The 17,340-nt window shown below is 37.3% G+C and overlaps 1 protein-coding gene and 1 pseudogene across 1 annotated transcript in view; both read right to left on the bottom strand.

Annotated features, from left to right (window-relative positions):
* BAZ2B (bromodomain adjacent to zinc finger domain, 2B) overlaps positions 1-17,340 on the bottom strand; it is a 423,086-nt gene that overhangs the window by 397,756 nt on the left and 7,990 nt on the right. The gene's annotated exons all lie outside the window — the stretch shown is intronic.
* On the bottom strand, positions 2,121-3,290 carry LOC105548143 (annotated as a pseudogene).

Here is a 17,340-nt window from a genome sequence, read left to right as displayed (position 1 = left end):
TCCAAAAAAAAAAAAAAAAAGAAAAAAAAAAGTACTACAGTAATTGAAAATATTAACATTAGAGGAAACTGAAACTGAGGTTGTATTATATAATAACTCACTGCACTATTTTTTTCGACTGTGATAAATAGAGTATTTGGTTTTTGTCCCCAGTTCCTGGAACAAACTTTATAAAACTCTGGAAGCTTCTTGAGTAATAATGAGGTGGAGGAGAATGTTTTGCTATTCATACCAAGCTCCTTTCAACCATACCTGAATTTATGCTACTAAGGTGAAAAGCCTCAAGACAGAGGCTGGTTGCCAGGGCAACCAACCATGTGATCAGATGGTTCAAACATTCAATCTTTCCCCCAGACCTCTGGGGGAGGGAAGAAAGGGTGGAGACTGTAGTCAATCACCAATGGCCAATGATTTAATCAATCACATCTCTGTAATGGAACCTTCATGAAAACCTTAATCTAACAGGTTCAGAGAGCTTCCAGGTTGAATGCATTAACATGCCAGGAGGCAGGATGTGTCCAAAGCTCCATGGAGACAGAAGCTCCTGTACTCAGACCCTTCCAGACCTCACCCTATATGCCTTTTTATCTATTTGTGCATTTGTATCCTTTATAATAAACTGGTAATAGTAAAGTGTTTCCCTGAGTTCTGTAAGCTATTATAATAAATTGCTGAACATGAGGCAGAGGTTATGGGAACTCCCAATTTGTAGTCAAGTTAGAAGTACTGGAGACCTGGGATTTTGACTGGTGTCTGAAGCTGGGATTGAGACAGTCTTGTAGGACTAAGGCCTTACTTAGCCTGTGGGGTCTGATGCTAACCCTAGGTAGATAGTATCAGAATCAAATTAAATTGCACTGGTGTCCACAGTAAACTGGAGAATTGCTTGGCGTGGAAAATTGACACATTTGGTATCAGAAACGTTGTGACAAATTTTTTTCTTTATCTACTTTTACATATCTTAAATTATTCTAAAGTAAAAGTTTATTTTTTATTATTGTTTTTTAAGGCAGAATCTTGCTCTGTCACCCAGGCTGAAAGTCAATGTGAGATCATAGTTCATTGCCACCTTGATCTCCCTGACTCAAGCAATCCTCCCACCTCAGCTTTCCTAGCTGGGACTACAGGCATGTGCCACCATGCCCAGCTAGTTTTTTTTTTTTTAATTTTTAGTAGAGATGAGGTCTTGTTATGTTGCCCAGGCTTGCCTTGAACTCCTAAGCTCAAGCAGCTTCCCAAAGTGCTGGAACTACAAGCATGAGACACCAGGTCCAGCCCAGACATTCATTTTTTAAAAAGTACAAAGAAGTTCCATATACATGTTACTCAGATTCCCCAAACTTAACATTTTACCACATTTACCTTATCAGTCTCTTTCTGCTCCCTTTATAAAGATATTTCTCATCATTCCCTTTTACACCTGAATATTTCAATGTATATTTCTGTTAAAAGTACATTTATCAAAATAAGGAAATGAGCATTAATACAATACTATCCAATACAGACCTTCACATTTCACCATTTGTTTCACTAATGTACTTTATAACAAAAATATGATAAAAGAGTAATATAAAATAAAAATTGTTTCCATCCTAGCCCATGATCCAATCGAGGGTCATACATTATTTTTAAAGGTCATACCTCTTTGGACTTCTTGGATCTGGAATGCATTCTTCAGTCTTTGTTTTTCATGACCTTGACATTTTTGAAAATACAAACTATTTATTTTGTGAAATGTCTCTCAATTTGGGCTTTACTGATGGTTCTTCATGTTTATGTTCAGGTTATGCATTTTTGCAGTAATACAGCAGAAGTGATGTGCTCTTCTTTGTGCATCCTGTCAACATGCATGCTATTGGTTCCACTACTGTTAGTGTTAACTTTTGCAACTTCGTAAAGGTGGTATATGTCATGCATGTCCATTGTATAGTTGCTATTTTTTCCATTCTTGATTACTATCTTGTGGGGAGATATTCTGAGCATGTAAAAACATGCTCCTTGTAATCAACTCTTCACAAAATACTGTAAAATACACTGCTGATTTTTGCCTGAAACAATTTCTGACTAGAATTCCATTCTACATCTACTTGTCCAGCTCCATAAAAAAGCATGTATTTTTCTCACAAATAGGACTTTTTATTTGGCACTATTGTAAGTCTGAACTTTAAACAGATTCTTGGACTGGTGGTTCATATCCATCAGCTCGTTCAACTTTAGCATCTGTCTCATCCCCAGTGGCTTTTCCTGAACTACTACCTTCACCATGAAGCTCCACGAGTTTTCTCAATTCAAACTTGGGCTTCTTCAGCATTTTTACTTTTCTTCTTCTTTTTTTTTTTTTTTAAATGGAGTCTCACTCTTGTCTCCCAGGCTAGAGTGCAGTGGAATGATCTTGGCTCACTGCAACCTCTGCCTCCCAGGTTCAAGTGATCCTCCTGCCTCAGTCTCCTGAGTAGTTGGGATTACAGGTGCACACCATCACGCCCAGCTTATTTCTTTGTATTTTTAGTAGAGATGGGGTTTCACCATGTTGGCCAGGCTGGTCTCAAATTCCTGACCTCAAATTACCTGCCCACCTCAGTTTCCCAAAGTGTTGGGATTAGAGGCATGAGCCACTGTTCCCGGCTAGCTTTTTTACTTTTCTAATGAAGACATCATGGAGAGGATAAAATAGATTGGCAAGGATTTTCTATGTCTTTTCCAATGTTGTCTGGAATCAATTTATTGATCACTTCTTTCAAGTCATTTGTCTGCACCTCTTGGGTCATGATTTCCATCATCTTCTTCCAGATTTGGCAGACTTGCTGGTGCTGAGCCTAAGAGGCCATCCGTATCTGATTGTTGTGTTTTTTAGTAAAGTCAACACAGAACAGATGAAGCCAAGTAACCATCAGTAGTCTTGACATGAACAGGAGCTTCAATCACTGTCTGCCATTTTTTGACCACAGAATACATTTTGTTACAAGTAAGATCCATGACATGGAAGTTGGGCAGTTTTTGCCCTGAACATCTTCAGTAATCAGTGTGAATTTTTCTAAATGCGACTTCATCATTCTGCAAATCAGCAAGACTCACTTCAAAAACATGAACCTTGAGGCCATCAGATACAGTTTTGGTTCCTTGGATCCTGGTGACTAGCGTCTTTCCAACATTTCTTATATTGAACATAGCAGGTATTTTCACATTATATCAATCTTTCTTAGAAAATGGATCAACCACTTTCTCCTTGACTCCCTTCTGCCACCTTTCATAAGGCGCTTGTTCTTGCCAACTGCGGTGGTGCTGCTCATAGAGCCAAAAGGCCATGCTGGAATTTTTATTGAGATTGTCTTTCACAAGTATTTTAAAGCTTTTCTCAAATAGCTTTTACATACTTCTGGTTACATTTATTCCTAAGTATTTTATCTTCTTCGTTGTTATTTAATTGGAGTATCCCTTACCACTCTATTTTCTAACTGATAGTTATTTATATACATACAAAATATTAATTTCCGAACGCTAATTTTATAGCCTACTAGTTAGTGATTTTTTAATTATTTGAGTTAGTTTTATCATTGATTTTCTAGTGCAGAAGTCCACACACTGTATCTTTTCAGTAAAAACACCAGACTGTAAATATTTCATTTTTGTATGCCAAAAAGTTCTTATCCCAACTGTTCCACTCTGCTGGTGTAGTGCAAAAGATGACAGAGGCAATACAAAACCAAGTATATATGGCTAAATTTGGCTCTCAGTTTGCTAACCCTTGCTCTAGAGTTTTCCAGATATACTATCTTATCATCTGCAAACAGAGATAGTTTTATTTCTTCTCTTCTGTTATGCCTCTACTGATTCCTCTTCTTTAACTGTACTGGCTAATATCCCCAGTAATGTGATGAATAACAGTGTAGTTACTAGATATCCTTGCCTTGCTCCTGATGGTACTAGTAAAAATGCCCTTGGCGTTTTCCATTATGATGACTTTAAGACTAAGGGGGTGTGTGTGTGTGTGTGTGTGTGTGTGTGTGTGTGTGTGTACCCATACATATAAGGTGTATATATATATTTATCATGTTAAGAAAATACCCATCAATTCCTATTTTCTTAAGTGCTTTTATCAGAAGATGTTGATTTTTGTTAAAGGTTTTTGCAGCATCTACGGAGATAATTATATGATTAATCCCTATATGTATTAATATAGTATATTAATGGATTCCCCAATATTGAAACAATCTTGTGTTTTTGGAAAACAGCTGACCCTTGAACAATGTCGGGGCAGGGGTGCTGACTCCCCACTCAGGTGAAAATCTGCACATAACTTTTGACTCCCCAAAAACTTAACTACTAATTGCCTACTGAGATGCCTTACCTATAACATAGTCAATTAACACATATTTTGTATGTTACATACAATACTGTATTCTTACAATAAAGTAGGCTAGAGAAAAGGTTATTAAGAAAATACGGGAAAGAAAATACATTTATAGTATTGTACTGTATTTACTGATACTGTAAGTTTATGTCATCTGTTTACAAGATTGTTTACAGAATTGTCCAACTGAAATGGAAAAAAAGGCATCTGTAGCAGCACACCTCAATCTATAGTACATCTCAAGCATTTCGACTTTTTATTGTAATGTCATGACTTCACTGCTTCTTGGTAGCAACTCCAGCATCACCAGTAGCACCTTGTATGGATCCTATAGTGTTACTCATGGTTTACGGTATTACACTAAACAGGATAAAGAATACATAAGAACTGCAAAAGATCACTTTTTACTGTGATACAATGCCATTTACTGAAGAGATGAACTGCTCATCTGGAGATGATAAGTATCATAAGGCCTTTTAAGCATATACTATGAACACTTGAACTCACCACAATAGCAATATGAGGCAGCTGCAAAATTACTACAGCAGTACATGTGCTACAATTAACTTTATGCAGTTATTAATACTGCATCATTCTGCTTGCTTACATTTCTCTCCACTGTGAATGATGCTATGTATGAACTGTTTATATGTGTAAGTTTTGATAAATTTTAACTTTTTATATCACATTCGTGTATATTTTATGGTATTAAATGATAAAACAGACTAGTATCTACATATATTTCATGCATTCATGATATATCTTTTTCTTAATTTTTTTTTTCTTTTTGAGACGGAGTCTTACTCTGTTGCCCAGGCTAGAATGCAGTGGCACAATCTCAGCTCACTGTAACCTCCAACTTCCAGGTTCAAGTGATTCTCCTGCCTCAGCCTCCCAAGTAGCTGGGATTACAGGCATGCAGAGTACCACACCCTGCTAATTCTTTGTATTTTTAGTAGAGGTGGGGGTTTCACCATGTTGGCCAGGCTGGTCTTGAACTTCTGACTTCAGGTGATCTGCCCACCTCGGTCTCCCAAAGTGCTGGGATTACAGGCATGAGCCCCCATGCCTGGCTTCTTAATTTTTTTCAATATTTCTAGGCTATGTGGTTCATCTGCAAGTTTTTTCAAATTGTCACAAATCTTCAGAAATTATTCCAATATATTTATTGAAACAAGTCTGTAGAATCTGGGCATGGCAGCACACACCTGCAATCGCAGTCATTCAGGAGGCTGAGGCTGGAGGATCACTTGAGGATAGGAGTTCAAGACCAGTCTGGGCAACATAGTGAGACCTGTCTCTTTAAAATAAAAAATTAAAAAACAAAAAAAAAAACTACATATAAATGGACCTGTGCAGTTCAAACTTGTTTTGCTCAAGGGTCAACTGTAAATCCCATATGGTCATAATGTGTTATTTTATTTTAGAGACAGAGTTTCATTCTGTCACCAAGGTTGTAGTACAATGGTACTACAGCTCAGTAGCACTACAGAGTACAACAGCTCACAGCCTTTAACTCCTTGGCTCAAGCCACCGTCCTTTCTCAGCTTCCCAGGTAGCTAGGACTACAGGTACATGCCACCATGCCGGTTAATTTTTAAATTTTTTCATAGACACAGGGTGTCACTGGTCTTGAACTCCTGGCTTCAAGTGATCCTCCTGTGTTGACCTCCAAAAGCACTGGGTTTATAGGTGTAAGCCACCATGCCCAGCTTATTTTCCTAATATATGATATCGGAATTTGTTTGCTAATATTTTATTTAGTACTTGGTATGAATATATACAATTGATACTGGTTTATAATTTTTTTTTCCTTTTTGTGCTGTCTTTAGGAATTGGTATTATCCACATTCAAGGCTCTGCACCAGTTTATGGAACACTGAGACTATCTTTGAGTGTTTCATAGATTATCTCTACAAAACCATCTGGGACTGCTGCTTTTTAATGAGGTGGATCCTTCATATTCTTTTCTATTTCTTCTACAGAAATTGAACTTTCTCAAATGTGGCCAATTTTGATGAAATATATTTGCCTTAAAAATAAACTTTTTTTTTTTTTTAAGACAAGGTCTCACTCTGCCTCCCAGGCTAAGGGCAATAGTGAGATCATGGCTCACTGCAGTCTCCATCTCCTAGGCTCAAGCGATCCTCCCATCTGAGTCTCCCAAGTAGCTGGGACCATAGACATGTGCCACCATACCTAAGTTTTCATTTTTTGTAGAGACAGGGTCTCACTATGTTGCCCAGGCTGGTCTCAAAAATCCTAGATTCAAGGGATCCTCGCACCTCCACTTCTCAAAGTGTGAATCATTGCACCTGGCCATCTTTTTTTTTTTTTTTAAGAGATGGGGTCTCACTATGTTGCCCAGGCTGGAGTACCGTCACTATTCACAGGCACAGCCTCAAACTCCTGTTCTCAAGCAGTCCTCCTTCCTCAACCTCTTGAGTAACTGGGACTTACAGGTGTGTACTACTGTGCCTGGCTGAAAGTGACTTTTTCATTTAAGTTTTCAAATTTATTTGGAAAGAAAAGTAGGTTCTTATATTTTTCAAAATTGAGGCATAATTTACATATCATAAAATTCACCCATGTGTTTTAAAGTGTTGTGTCTCCCTCCCCAACTAAATTCATGTGTAGAAGTCCTAACACCTCCACTACCTCAGAATGTGATTGTATTTGGAGACGGGACCTTTAAATAGACAAGTAAGGTAAAATGTCATGTATGTGGCCCTAATTCAATATGACTGGTGTCCTTATACAAGGAGGTTAGGACACAGACAACACACAGACCAAGGGGTGACCATGTGAGGCCACAGGGAAGTTAGCCATCTACAAGCCAAGAAAGAGGTCTGAGAATGAAAACAACCCTTGAGACATTTTGACTGTGGACTTCTTGACTCCATACGGTGAGAAAATACGTTTCTGTTGCTCAAGCCACCAGCCTGTAGTATTATTTGTTATGACAGTCCTAGCAAACAAATACATAAAATATATAATCCAGTGGCTTTTAGTATATTCACAACTTCATAAAACAAACACCAGTATCTAGTTGCAGTATATTTTCATCACCTCAAAAAAAAACTCTATACTCGTTAGCAGTCACTTCTACCTCTTGCTTTTCCCAGTACCTGGGAACCACTTATCTGTTTTCTAACTCTATGGATTTGCCTATTCTGGACATTGATATAAATGGAATAATACAATATGTGACCCTCTATGTTTGGCTCCCATATCTAATGACAATGTTTTCAAGGTTCATCCATGCTGCACCATGCAGCAGAACTTCATTCCTTTTTAAGGCTAAATAATATTCCACTGGATGGATATACCACATTTTGTTTATCCATTTATCCATTGTTGCACATTTGGGTTGTTTCCACATTTTGGCTATTATGATATGAATGAACATTTGTGTATAGGGTTTTGTGTGACATGTGTTTTCAGTCCTCCTTAGTATATACTTAGTAATGATATTGCTGAGTCATATGGTAACTATAATTAAACTTCTGAGGACTGCTAAACTGCTTTCTGAAACAGCCGTGCCATTTTACATTCCTACCAACAATATATGAAGGTACCAATTTTCTACATCCTCATCAACATTTGTTACTAACTTTTTTATTGTAGCCATACTAGTGTGTGTGAAGAAATACTTCCCCTGTGGTTTTGATTTGCATTTCCCTAATGACTGCGGAGGCTGAGCATACATTTATTGTCTATTTTTTATGCATTTATTGGCTATTTTTATATCTTCTTTAGAAAAATACCTATTTAAATCCTCTGCCAATTTTACAATAATTGTAACCTATTTTACAATTAGATTATTTGTGTTTTTATTGTTGAGTTTTAAGAGGTTCTTTATTCTGGATACAGGTGCCTTGTCATATATAGGATTTACAACCTTTTTCTCACATTCTGTGTGTTGTCTTTTCACTTGCTTGATGGTATCTTTTGAAGCAAAAGGTTTTTGTTTGTTTTAGTTTATGAGGTCCAATTTATCTAGCTTTCTTTGGTTGCTTATACTTGAAGGTGTCATATCTTTAAAAAAAACCACTAGTAGGTCAAGAATACTTACATGTAATATTCACATAACAATTTTTTCTACAAGTTGTACAGTTTTAGTACTTAAAGCTAGATCTTTAATCCATTTTAAATGAATTTTTGTGCATGGTGTGAGGTAGCGGTCCAACTTCATTCTCTGCATGTCAATTTCCATTTATCCCAGCATCATTTGTGAGAGAGGTTTTTCTTCCCCCATTGAATTATCTTGGCATTCTTGAAGAAAATGAATTGACCAGAAATATAAGGGTCTAGTTATAAAGTCTCAGTTCTATTCCATTGATCTATATATCTATTTTTTTTTAAATTTTATTTGAGATAGAGTCTCACTCTGTTGCCCAGGGTGGAATGCAGTGGCGTGATCTTGGCTCATTGCAACCTCTGCCTCCTGGGTTTAAGTGATTCTCCTGTCACAGCCTCCTGAGTAGCTAGGAATACAGACACACATGCCACCATGCCTGGCTGAGTTTTTTGTTTTTGTTTGTTTTAGTAGAGACAGGGTTTCATCATGTTGGTCAGACTGGTCTTGAACTCTTGACCTCAAGCGATCACCCAGCCTCGGCCTCCCAAAGTGCTGGGATTACAAGTGTGAGCCACTACACCTAGCCTATATATCTATTTTTATGCCTGTGTTTCTTAGGAGGGGGTTATAGGTATTTTCAGTAAATGAACATCATTTCCTATTATTTTACCTTCATTTTCTATTTTCTTTCAAAATTATTTATATAGTTAAAGATCCTGTCACTTCTTTTCTGTGAACAGGACTGGCTGTTTGAAGTAGTTTACAAGATTCCTAGTTCAAAAATGACTTCTGCTTTTAGTAAAGTATGGTTTCTTTATTAGTTGGATTTGGGGGCAAGGCAGTGTGAGATTTGTCCTCCAATTAAAAAATATTTTTCTGTCTTGCAGGATCCTAAATTTTCCCCTTCTATTTTTCTTTTTCTTTCTTTTTCTTTTTTTTTTTTTTTTTTGAGACAGAGTCTCGCTCTGTCGCCCAGGCTGGAGTGCAGTGGCCTGATCTCAGCTCACTGCAAACTCCGCCTCCCGGGTTTACGCCATTCTCCTGCCTCAGCCTCCTGAGTAGCTGGGACTACAGGCGCCCGCCACATCGCCTGGCTAGTATTTTTTAGTAGAGACGGGGTTTCACCGTGTTAGCCAGGATGGTCTCGATCTCCTGACCTCGTGATCCACCCGTCTCGGCCTCCCAAAGTGCTGGGATTACAGGCTTGAGCCACCGCGCCCGGCCCCTTCTATTTTTCTTAACTGTTTAGTTTTCAGTTTAACCCTTCCTTTTTTACCCTCTTCTCCCCTAATGAGTGCCTTTCCAAAACTACCTTTTTGAGCCCATATATACTTGTAAGTCCCTTCCCTGTAGTCTCCTCTGATCTATCAGTATTTCTTAGGAGGAAATTCTTCTGGAAATGTCTTTAGATGAATATCTTAAGCCTGTCACTAGCCTCTTTCTTCTCCTCTGCAGTTTTTCCCAGATCACCCTTGCTTTCCACCACAGCTTGCACAAAGGCATGAATAATGGCTGGCTAGGATTTAGTATGTATTTTTCTACTTACACATAATTTGAAGTTGGAACATTCTCTGCCTTCTAATATTAACATATGGTTATGTGTAGTTTTTTTTTTTTGAGACGGAGTCTTGCTCTGTCACCCAGGCGGGAGTGCAGTGGCGCCATCTCGGCTCACTGCAACCTCTGCCTCCCAGGTTCAAGTGATTCTCCTGCCTCAGTCTCCCAAGTAGCTGTGACTACAGGCGCATGCCACCACGCTTGGCTAATTGTTGTATTTTTGTAGAGACAGGATTTCACCATATCGGTCAGGCTGGTCTTGAACTCCTGACCTCAGGTGATCCACTCACCTCGGCCTCCCAAAGTGCTGGGATTACAGGTGTGAGTCACTGTGTCCAGCCTGGTTATGTGTAGTTTCATGTGTTCATCTTTATAGTTTTTCGGAGGATGTGTGAGGATTTTCCGAGTAACGCATTTGCCATTACTTTAGTTCCCCAGTCAATCTTTTAATAGTTTTGTAAATATTTTGTCTGCTTGTTTTTTCTGGATAAAGAATTATCAGGTTTTTAATGGTCTGGGATATGTCTATTCTAGTATTGCAATGGTAATACCTGCTTAAGGATAATATTGAAATTGGCTAATCTTAATTGACTCATTGGTTAATATATACTAAGATAAATTCTTCCAAAAGATACTATACTCCTACCATAACAAATAATTCATAAATCATGTGATATCAGAAATTACAACAGAAAAAAATACTGTTCACTAAAATACAAAATAATGTAAAAGTCTTTTATGCAAAACGAGCTACTTGCTTTTGTTTAGGGGCTCTCTCCACTAGGACAATCATTTTTATATTTAAACAGTCAATTTCAATAAATAAGTAGTTTATCACCCTGGCTATATGAAAAGAGTATTTGAATCACGGTCTATAGCAATTTTGGCTTTTTTTGCACTTTGCTTACCAGAAGAGAATCTATGTAACTTAATGATCATGATATTAAAAACAAATATTGAATGAAATCACTAACTTCTTAAATATAAATATCTTACATATGTTTATACTTAGAGGATTTTACCTTGGAATACTCATTTTAATAAAGACATCTCTTTAAACTGTCATGACAATATTTTTATTGTCAAGTTTATTCTTGGAGGTACAATAGCATTTCTTAGCATTACACTGATTTTATTTTATATGGGGGTTAAAGTTGAGTAATGGAAATTTGGAACTACTCAGGTTCCATCAGTTAAATACTATGTGATCTTATTAGGTAAGTAACTTTGCCTCCCTCAGCTTTTGTTTTTTCATATGAAATATGTAATTAATTTAACAATACCTATTATTAGAGAGATTTTGAAAGGTTTAGTGTTTGTAAAATACTTTGAGTATCAGAATGAAAAGACTCCATTGCAAATTACTAACAATTATAAATTTGCCCAGTACATATTAGCATGCTAATCACCAATGCTAGAAGTTTCGTTGCAGTACCTTATAAGTTTAAGAGTTTTCCACAAATCTCTCTCTACTTAGTATAAAAATATTTTACTAGGCCAAGCATAGTGGCTCATGCCTGTAATCCTAACACTTTGGGATGCTGAGGGGGGAGGATTGCTTGAGTCCATGAGTTTGAGACCAGTTGGGGCAATATAGCAAGACCCCATCTCTACAAAAAAAAATAAAAAATTAGCTGGGCATGGTAGAGTGCACCTATGGTCCCAGTTACTCAGATGACTTGAGCCCAGGAGTTTGAGGCTGCAGTGAGCTGTGACTGCACCATTGCACTCTAGCCTGGGCAACAGAGCGAGACCCTGTCCCCCACCTTCCCACAAAAAAAAAAAAAAAAAAGAAGAGAATATTTAGCCCTTTCTAGTAAGTACTATATATTATATAGTATTGCAAACTGCCTAGTTTTTCTCAATACAAAAATATTTTAATATGTACTGCTACTTCATGTATTAAGAATGTTTAGCCCTTCTCATCATATTTTTATAAAATAGTGAGCTGACTTTAATAATCCCCTAAATCAAAGCTTTTTTCTCAATGCTTCTTAGGAGTAAAAAATCTGACTATTCATTTTATAATTTTAACCAAAGCAATAATAATTTTTAAATTTCTAATAGTTATAAATATTTCTTACATAATTGAATAGTAACTTGAACTGAAGATTTTTTTAGCAACAAAACAATATTTACTCTATCTGTCCAAAACATATTAGTACCAGATAATTACTACTTCACTTCTTTAAGCAATTTAAAACACAAAAAACTACAGCAACGTGTCTGCTCATTACTTCAACATTTATTGAGTGCCTATAGCTTGCAAGAACTGTCTTCTGGTAATCCTGGATATCAGAAGTAGCATGTGGTAACAGAGCAAGGAATATAGGGTAGTAGCAGACATACCCAGTATCCTCAGTGGGGCTGAGAACATACAACTGAGGACAGTCTCAACCTCCCTTGTAAAATTGTGATATACTTTCCTTGGAAGTTTTTGGATTGTATAGAAAATCAATATTTAGGTTGGTCCAATCATATCAACACTTATTTAAAAGCTCCAGGGTCAGGCACAGTGGCTCAAACTTATAATCCCAACACTTGGGGAGGCCAAGATGAGAGGACTGCTTTAGGCCAGGAGTTTGAGACAAGCCTGGGCAACACAGTGAGACCCATCTTTTTCTAAAAAATGAGCTGAGTGTGGTGGTGCACGCCTGTAGTCCTAGGTACTTGGGAAGCTGAGTTAGGAGGATCACTCGAGTCCAGGAGTTTGAGGTTGCAGTGAACTATGATCACACCACTGGACTCCAGCCTAGGTGACAGAGCAAGACCCTGTCTCTCAAAGGAAAAAAAAAAAGAGCTGGGGTTAGAAACAAAATGAATTTTCAAAGTTTATTCTTCACAGAGCTTACAATAAATCAGTGGAAAAATGCTGTTTAATATTTTGCCTCAGCACTTTGATTAATCAGTCACTCCTAATGTTGCTTCTTACTTCTTTCTACCCATCTGAATCGCATCCTTTTCTGGGCCCAGTTGTAAAGCCACATCCACAAAACCTACAATATATTTTATTCACTCTTAATTACAATGAATTTTATCAACTCACAACTCCTAGAATTTTATCTATGCTGCTTATCTGCAACGTTCTGGAGTCTGGCAAGTCCAACATCAAGGTGCCAGTTGGACTGGTATCTGGTGAGAGCTACTCTCTGCTTTCAAGACAGCATTTTATTGCTGCTTCCTCTAGAGAGGAGGAATGTTGTCTCCTAACATGACAGAAAAGACAGTGAACCCACTCCCCTCAAGCCCTTTTTCAAGGGCCCTAATCCCATCCATGAAGGCTCTGCCCTTATGACTCAATCACCTCACAAGTGCTCCAGCTCTTAACTATCGCATTGGTAGTATTATAATACTATTTAAGAATTATGGAGGACATTCAGACCACAGAACTTCACTAATAGCAGACTTAGAATTTACAAAACAATTTCAGTTGTTCCTTATTATAGGGGGGAAGTAGTTCCACGACCTCCAGTGGATATCAAAATCTATGAATGCTCAAGTCCCCTATATAAAATGGTGTACTATTTCATATAACCTACATAATCCTCCTGTATACTTTAAATCATCTCTAGATTACTTATAATATCTAATACAATGTAAATGCTACGTAAAAATTGTTATACTGTTCCTTAATTTGTATTTTTTTATTACTGTTTTTTGTTTGTTTGTTTTTGATATACAGTTTTGCCCCGATCGCCCAGACAGGAGTGCAGTGGCGTGATCTGAGCTCACTGCAACCTCCGCCTCCAGGGTTCCAGTGATTCCTCTGCCTCAGCCTCTCAAGTAGCTGGGACTACAGGCATACGCCACCATGCCCGGCTGACTTTCATATTTTTTTGTAGAGAGGGGGTTTCACCATATTGGCCAGACTGGTCTCGAACTCCTGACCTCGTGATCCGCCCACCCAAAGTGTTGGGATTACAGGCATGAGCCACCATGTCCTGCCCTATATTGTCGTTTCTTCTTGTTTTTTTCCTCGAATATTTATTGATAGGTGGCTGGTTGAATCCAAGGATGTGGAACACGCAGATGAATTCTATCTAACTTAAGTTCCATTTAGCAGAATCTTTTTACACTAATGGGCAAGACAAATAATTTCTCAATTTCATAAAGTGATATCTCGTTTTTATGAGAGAAAGATGTTCAAGTAAAATTTATATTAAATTCCTAGTTGTTACATAGATTAAATATGTGATTTAATCATGCTTAACATTAGAGCAAATTTAATTGGCAAACACATTTTTCATTAAAGAAAAATATTACAAAACTTAATTTTACTGTACTAAATAGAAGAATGCTTGGTCTCCCATAAAAACTACAGAATAAAATTTATTTCTAATCAATGGCAATAAAAAAAGTTTTAATATATTCTGTAAATGAAACATAAATGTCACTAAAAAGACACATTTATTGTAAAATACAATTTATACATACGATTTCAAGCAAGAATTTTAAAACAAAGTGTTATAGATACAAACAGAATCTGTTCTTTTTTTTATTTTTCCTCTTCTCATTAATTTCTGTAAATAATAATGAAGGCTACTCTAATGTATTTCTTGATTTTTAATAGGAGTATATAGTTTCATTCTTAAGCATTGAGGATCTATATCATTTCTTTTTTTTAAATAGAGGAAACTTACTCATCTCTATGGATTGATGGATGCTAAATTCAAACTTTAAAAAATTCAGGGAAGAGGGAAATGTTCTGTTACAACTAATTAAAAATGTATGATGTATTTTTTAATAGTCGTATTTGTAGTTTTAAAATTTGACTTCATATTTTAGTCTTATTTATGTATATATAATACATAATATACATTTTATAATATATTTTAATGTTGTATATTGTATATTTTTATAACACAATATATTTTATAATACATTATGTATTTTATATGTATATATTTTTTGAAACAGAGTCTTGCTCTGTCGCCTAGGATGGAGTGCAGTGGCATGATCTTGGCTCACTGCAACCTCCACCTCCCAAGTTCCAGTAATTCTCCTGCCTTAACCTCCTGAGTAGGAAGGACTACAGGCGCACACCACCATGCCCAGCTAATTTTTGTATTTTTAGTAGAGAAAGAGTTTCACCATGTTGGCCAGGCTGGTCTTGAACTCCTGACCTCAGGTGATTGCCTGCCTCAGCCTCCCAAAGTGCTGGAATTACAGACATGAGCCACTGTGCCCGGCCATTTTATATTTTATATCCACATCTACCTTAATTTTTGTAGATTTTTTTCACTACGTATCTGTGCTAATTTTGTTCTGACAAAGTTTAAATTCTACAGTTGGTTCTGCTAGCAAAATCCAAAAACTTCTAAGCAAGATGTAAAAGCTTCTATTCAATGTGTAAGAGTTGTTTTCCTCTCATTTTGGCTGATTAAAAAGCAAAGTGTTATCATATTTTTAGTTCTTTCTATACATTTTTCTTCCAATCAGAATTAATGCTAATCATGTCTATGTAGCTTTCTTCTAAGCACAGACAAGAGTAAACACTAGCTATTTTCATTTCTGGATATTATCAAGAATTATTAAAATTTAACTTAAAAACTCTTTACCCAGACTTTGAAAAGACAGATTTTCATCTGCCCAATTAATTTTTAATGCTACCATTTAATTAATGACTTATTAATACATCCCATTAAAGTCTTGACATAAAACTTTACAAAAAAATTTTTATTTTAATAGTTCTTTAATTTGTATTATTATCGGTAATAATGAAATAGATGGATCCGGAAAGTATTTGGTTATTAACACAAGAAAGTGAAGCCTAATGCAAAACAGTCATATCATTATGCTTATAAGACTGTTCCAGGGCTTACAAGGAAATCATATATTCATTAAAATGGTTTTTCACATTTTCATTCCTATCTTAGGACCCCAATATGCAAAAATATGTTTAAAACTTTCTTTCTTTTGGCCGGGTGCGGTGGCTCACACCTGTAATCCCAGAACTTTGGGAGGTCAAGGCAGGCAGATCACGAGGTCAGGAGATCGAGACCATCCTGGCTAACACAGTGAAACCTCATCTCTACTAAAAACACAAACAATTAGCTAGGTGTGGTGGCAGGCGCCTGTAGTCCCAGCTACTCGAGAGGGAGGCTGAGGCAGGAGAATGGCATGAACCCAGGAGGCGGAGCTTGCAGTGAGCCGAGATTGCGCCACTGCACTCCAGCCTGGGCTACAGAGCGAGACTCCATCTCAAAAAAAAAAAAAAAACTTTCTTTTTTTGAGATGGAGTCTCGCTCTGTAGCCCAGGCTGGAGGGTTTTTTTTTGAGATGGAGTCTCGCTCTGTAGCCCAGGCTGGAGTGCAGTGGCGCAATCTCTACTTACTACAACCTCTGCCTCCTGCGTTCAAGCAATTCTCCCTGCCTCAGATTTCCAAGTAGCTTGGATTATAGGCTTCTGCCACCATACCCATCTAATTTTTGTATTTTGTTTTAGTAGAGATAGGATTTCACCATGTTGGCCAGGTTGGTCTTGAACTCCTGACCTCAAGTAATCTGTCCGCCTCAGCCTCCCAAAGTGCTGGGATTATAGGTGTGAGCGGCTGCGCCCAGCCAAAACTTTCCATTTAAGTAACTATTTGTGATAAACATAAGTTTAAAAAATACCTTAATAAATGGACTTTAAAACAATGAAATAATCACATCCGCCCCCCGCCCCTGCAAAAGAAAAAGCTTTCCCACAAATGTAGGCAAAATTAATCCTATGCAAACAAACAAAAAAAGTGCTGAGTTACACAGCCTCTAAAAACAGAATTAAAATTCAATTTTGGGCCAGGTGTGGTGGCTTGCGCCTGTAATCCCAGCACTTTGGAAGGCTGAGGTGAGCAGATTGCTTGACCTCCCTGGAGGTCAAGACCAGCCTTGGCAACACAGCGAAACCCTGTCACTAAAGAAAATACAAAGGTCAGTCAGTAGTCCCAGCTACTTGGAAGGCTGAGGTGATAGGATCTCTTGCGCCCAGGAGGTCCAGGCTAGAGTGAGTAGTGATCGTACCACTGTACTCCAGCCTGGGCAACAGAACAAGACCCTGTCTCAAAAAAAAAAAAAAATTTGAAAAGTGCAGAGGTCTCAGCTTCAAAGATAACAATCAACCATTACCACCAACATGCTTATGTGCCATGCTAAAGTTAAGACTTACAAACATAAATATAAGATAAATATTTTAAGTGTGTTACCATTCCCATACCATTTTATGATGATGTAATAAAAAAATATGCAGCATTTCTTCTATACTGTCCTTGGTATAAATGGCATGCTTGCTGTCAAGAGCATTGAAGCTCCATGGTGAGAAACTTAGAATGGACTCTGGGATAAAAAATAGGGTTATTTGAGAAACTAGTTA

This window comes from Mandrillus leucophaeus, unplaced genomic scaffold (assembly GCF_000951045.1).
Source record: "Mandrillus leucophaeus isolate KB7577 unplaced genomic scaffold, Mleu.le_1.0 Scaffold110, whole genome shotgun sequence".
Classification (NCBI taxonomy): domain Eukaryota; kingdom Metazoa; phylum Chordata; class Mammalia; order Primates; family Cercopithecidae; genus Mandrillus; species Mandrillus leucophaeus.
Note: the sequence above shows the minus strand (reverse complement) of the source record. Positions and strands in the feature narration are given on the sequence as shown.